This window comes from Copadichromis virginalis, linkage group LG2, assembly GCF_057382275.1.
Source record: "Copadichromis virginalis isolate Kocher_CV1m ecotype Utaka linkage group LG2, C_Virginalis_male_GT1.1, whole genome shotgun sequence".
Lineage (NCBI taxonomy): Eukaryota > Metazoa > Chordata > Actinopteri > Cichliformes > Cichlidae > Copadichromis > Copadichromis virginalis.
Window position 1 is genome coordinate 11,243,953 of NC_140619.1, and position 6,000 is coordinate 11,249,952.

Genomic DNA, 6,000 nt, shown 5'->3' on the forward strand with positions numbered 1-6,000 from the left:
GAACTGAGAAGGAAAAATGGATTTTATATTAAAATAAAGATGAAAAATGGGAGTGACTGTATAGAAGTCTGGGTCCCCTGCACAGGTCAGGTTGTCACTGTATTCAATATTTAGGTGGTTGCATAAGATGACATCATAATGTGTGATATAGACGAGAACCTCCAGGGGCTAAGATGTACCTGTATGCCAGGTGTGGTCACTCAACTACTGATTGAGTGGGAGGAGTTATGAAGAGACAGGTTTGGTGTACTGCAGTAATAGTATACATTACAGTTCTTATATAGATTTATTTATATCTATACACATTTTTATATAGTCAAAATATTGGTTTTTTTTTGGTAGTATAGATTTTAGTTATTGTAATTGCTGCTACACGTGTGCTATTACATGGATTATTTGGTCTTTTACTACTTTAATGTACTGTAAATAATTATTCTTTTTATTTTAAAATAAATATTTATTTAAACATGTGATTATTATATACAGTTAGGCTGACAAATACTTGGGCTGAGACAACTTTTTTTTTTCAGATTTTGGTTCTGCACATCACAACAATGAATTTTAAATGAAACAGCTCACATGCAGTTGAAGTGCAGCTTTGATTCAGTGGGCTGAACAAACACATTTCATAAAATGTGAGGAACTAAAACATTTTTTAACACATTCTCTTCACTTCACGGGCTCAAAAGTAATTAGACAAATTACATAACTGAAAATAAAATGTTCATTTCTAACACCCTCTGCTGGCAACGACAGCCTGAAGTCTTGACCTCATGGACATCACCAGATGCTGGGTTTCCTCCTTTTTAATGCTTGGCCAGCAGCTTTCAGGTACTTTTTGTTTGTGGGTCTTTCTGTCTGAAGTTTAGTCTTCAACAAGTGAAATGCTCAGTTGGGTCAAGATCAGGTGACTGATTTGGTCATTCAAGAATATTCCACTTTCTTGCTTTGGCTGAATGCTTTAGGTCATTGTTCATCTGTATTATAAAATATCAGACAGTATATCTCTGATTACCGCCGAATTCATTCTGTGTCACATCATCAATAAACACTGGTGTCCCACTGGCAGCTGAAGCCATCTCACTGCCTCTGCTGTGTTTTACAGATGTTCACATTCACACGCATGGGCAATTTAGAATTACCAATTAACCTAACCCCATGTCTTTGGACTGTGGAGAAAGCTGGAGTACCCGGACAGAACCCATGCAAACACGGGGTTCTGGTAGAGGTTGATCTTGGTTTCATCTGCCCAAAGAAGGTTTTTCCCAGAACTGTGCTGGCTTCTTTTTAGATGGTTTAAAATCCAATCTAGCCTTTCTATTCTTGAGGCTCATGAGTGGCTTGTACCTTGCAGTGAACCCTCTGTATATTCTTTCATGCAGTCTCCTCTTTATCTTCTTCTCTTCTCTTTTTGGATATATCGATACACCTACCTCCTGGAAAGTGTAGTTCACTTGGTCAGCTGTTGTGAAGCAGTTTCTCATCAAAATGGAAATTATTCTGCGATCATCCACCACTGTCGTCTTCCATGGTCGTCCAGGTCTTTTTGCATTGCTGAGTTCACCAGTTCTATCTTTCTTTCTCAGGATGTACTAAACTGTAGATTTTGCCACTCCTAATTTTTCAGATGGGGTTTTTCTGTTTTCACAGCTTAAGGACGGTTTGTTTTACCTGCATGAAGAGCTCCTTTCACCACATGTTGCCTGTTCACAGCAAAATCTTCCAAATGCAAGCACCACACCTCAACTCCAGGTCTTTTATCTGTTTAACTGATAATGCCCATGAAATAACCTTTGACTGAATTGTCCAACTACTTTTACTTTCCCTTTAAAAAGAGGGTGGCACATGTTAAGAAGTTGAAACTCTTAAACCCTTTATCCAATCTGAATGTGGATACCTTCAAATTAAAATGTAAGAGTCTACACATTACGTCCATGTCCATTATATAACTGTAATGGGAATATATATATATATATATATATATGGACCCAACTGACCCAGTATTTTGCTTTGAGGAGAAATGTTTTATTAATACTAGTAGTGAGTTTATATTGCAGTTGCATATTCTATCATTTGGAAACATTCACTTTTCTTTTAGCCAGCACTATTTTAAAAATGCAATGGCACGAGATTCCTGTGGATCAGGGCTTTAAAAATGTTTGTGAGGTTTTTTTCTGACTCTTTGATGGTCACATGAATGACTGGATGGTTTTGTAGGAGCAGCTGTCAGACCTGTGACAGGGTGAAGCTCATCCTTGGCTGATGGAGTCCTGCTCCTTTTTCAAGCTATGACATCATTGCTGCTGTGAAAAAAAATAAAACAGGATGACACGCTGCACGTCAGAAACACGATGAATGTAAACATGACGTGTAAATGCTTCCAGGGGTAAGATTTTTCAGCCATCATCTGCACTGCTGCATCACTGTGAATGATCCCAGTCAGGAGAGTGTGCAGCCACGGTGGAGGCTCTGTCATGGGTTGGGCAGCTGCTCAGCCATTGCTGTTGGAGATCATTGTTAATACTGATGAAACTATGAACACAGAAAAGTACCGTCATATTTTGATCCACTATGCAAAACCACCTGGAAAGCATCTGATTGGCTACACCCTTTTTCACTTTTCCTGCAACATACGAAGAAATGAGGGGTGGATCAAGACTTTTGCACAGTGCTTTAACAACGACATCCTCTAACAGTGTGTCAGTCCCTGTAAACCAGCTTACAGCTGAAATAAACAATTAGTTTTATTTTCACATCTTGCCTGAGATATAAACTCAGGAAGGGCTAACGTAGGTTACAGATTAAGTGCAGGTTTAGAAGGCTACCAAAAAACTCTATTGTAAGACATATTAGATTCTCAACTCAGTAATCAAAAAACAAGTATGATCAAGAAATATACTTTTATGTCACCATATCGCAGCAGAAGTACATCTGAAAATTAGCAGCACCTTCTTGTAATGAGGTTTCTTAACCGGAAGCACTAATTGACCTTGTTTAACTACATATGACGTCTGAGGTACATCTAAGTAAGGAGATGCCCTAATTACAGGAGAAAAGCCCAAAGAAGTCAGCGACAAAACTGCTTCGAAAACACAACAAATAACGAGCAGAGTGTGACTATGATGGAGATGCAAGAAAAGCTGCATCCTCCTCCTCCAGGCGCTGCTACCTGCCTGTATGTTGCTGTTGTTGCCATGGAAATGTTTCAATATTCACATCGGGAGGCTGAAATGAAATAACAGATGGTGGGATGCATGTAGGTGCACGACCGGCAGAAACAAATTATCACTTCTCGTTATCTCCTCAGAGTGTGCCGGCGGTTTCAAACGAGTCCAGCTGAACCACGGCGCTTATTGAGGGTTTTTAGATTCAATTACAAACGCAGAGAAGAGACAGCAGGTGGATTAAAAAACTGAAGATATGTTTGGATATTTGAGGCTCCTGCTGTGCTCGTTTTTTTTTTTTTTTTAAATGAGAGGAGCTCGCAGGATTTTCATATTTATTTTCAAATGTGTTAACCTGATGTAAAAACTTCCAGGAAATACCAGAGAGCTGCAAACAACAACAGCCCTTCACAGTTTCAGTGGTTTATCAGTAAAGAGTCATCTTATCGTGTTTGGTTTCATACCATCAAGCAGAAGCAAGACTGTTTTAGAAGCCATTTTGAAATACCTGCAATAATTTACCTTATTAGGGGCGTGGCCTTTTTTGATTGACAGGTGGATAGCGACATCTCAGTTGAGTCCCTAAACTGGACCTCTGGGTTGTGTTTGTGCTGTTGGAGCCTTCTGGAGCATTTTTATTAACATGATCTGAACAACTGAACAATACAATGGTTGCTGTGAGGTTACTGTACTAACAGACCGTCCAAGAAGCCTCAGCTCCACTTTTGGTGAGGGGAAATTCTAATTTGGATGTTAATGAGTACTAATTAGCAGCTATCCGTTCCTGTGTGATGCTATCGCACAGTCTATGGATGTAGTTTGATAAGCAAGTTAGCTAGCATTAGCTACTTAGGACTCCATCCTCTTGTGCAAATATAGTCCAAATACAGTCAGCGATGGACACCAACAGCTAAAATGCTAATGCAAAGTTCACAGTGTGGATATCTATTATCTGTTTACATAGCAGTCCATGGAGCAGATATAAAGTATTTATAAAATACTATATTGAGAGGCTCCAACACACTGCAGATTTGAACCGTATCCTGCAGGAATCGATGGTTTTACCCTCTTTGTGCTGTTGGACCCTCTGCTTTGTTTTTCGTAAAGTTTGTTCAACACTTGTTGAGCTTTTTGCTCTCCAATCAGCTGAGTGCTGCAATTAACGTCAATCATGCACCACCTCTGCATCAGTGGGGCTCAGCGGCTCTATAATGTTAATCAAAGTATTTATCCAAACAAGACAAATTAACCCAGCCTCTCGTTATCGAACCCCCTCATCAACCAAATCAACTTAATTGCTGTAAATGAAAGCAATTAACATCAGAGCCTGTCGTTATCCGCTCCGCTGCTTTAAAGCTGCAGCTCAGCCTCGGGCTCAAGATCAAGTATCTGCTGCCACACTCACACTGCTGCCACTGTTTATGATGATGAAGTGTTTTGTATAAATTTTATTAGCCTCTGTGTATTTACATCAGGTCCGGTATTTACATGCTCGTACATGACCGAACAAAGGCATGACAGTAAGTCCTTTCAGCTACTGCGATGGGCGGACATTTAATGCACACCTCATTGAAGCGAGGTTCCACAGTGGGAATTGGTGTGACCACAAACTTCCCATGTGGGAAGTAAACTAGCTGACGCTACTATGAAAGAAATTCCTCTTAAAACCTTTGTTTAACTACAAATACATAATGAATGTGATGAAAGGTTCAGGTAGTAAAATGAAAACGAGTGTATAATTAAAGTCCTGAATGGCAGGAGCTCTTATCATGGTCTTCTTAAGACTGCTGTCAGAAATCTAAAGCAGAGTTGTGTAATGAGGTCGGTCAACTTGTGATGTTAAAGACTTATTTATTTATTTCCAAATTGGATCTTAATGGTAATTCTATACATGCAATTTTTATGTCTCAGAAACCAGTGAAATAAAATTTACTGCTTTCCATTTTTGTAGATTTAAGCATAAAAAACATTTTGTCTTCAGACTTTGGACTTGTTTTCAGACTGGCTTTAAGTTTTTATTAACTTTGTTCTTGGACTTTGTTTCTGATGATTTGGGACACGTTTTAGACAGTTTGTGAGGTACGTAATTAAAATGTATTTACAAAGCAATTTTCACAGTCACAAAGCACTGAACAAAAATAAACCTAGCAAAATAAATTTGAAAAAGGTTTGGGGTGCTGTTTTAGACTGGATAGTTCAGGAGAGGTTTCAAACTGGTTTGGACTGATGACTTGTTTTTGACTTCTTTACGACAGTTTCTGTTTTTTTTTTTTTATGAAGTGCCAGGTTTGGGTTTTGGACATGATTTTGAATGGTGTGGGTACTGTTTTGAGTTGGGGTCTGAAATGGTTTTAGACCAGTTTTTGCTTTGGACATGATCTTGATAACTGAGTTAGCTCTTAAAGTTGGTCTTAGATTTCATTGTTGATGGTATTGGACCTAGCTTGATGTTCATTCAGGACTTTTTAAAATATATTTTGACTGAACGTCTTCTTTAATTCTGAATTTGGGTCTGGATTGGTCTTAGATGGCTGTGGAGCATCGTGGGGAACTTTTGTCTAAATCATACTTACATACAGTTCTGGGAAGCATTTATTTGTCAAGGCCTAAACATTTAGCTGAGTAAATAGTATGAATTTGTTTTAGTCTTCAGTTGTTGCCTGGGGAGACGTTGTGTTCATTTAAATGGTAAATGGACTGGTTCTTATATAGCGCTTTTCTACTCATCTGAGCACTCAAAGCGCTTTACACAACTTGTGCATTCCCCCATTTGTACAAGCACATTTTTCTAAGTGCTTTGTAGCTAACATTCACACTCCAATGGATGCATCGGAGA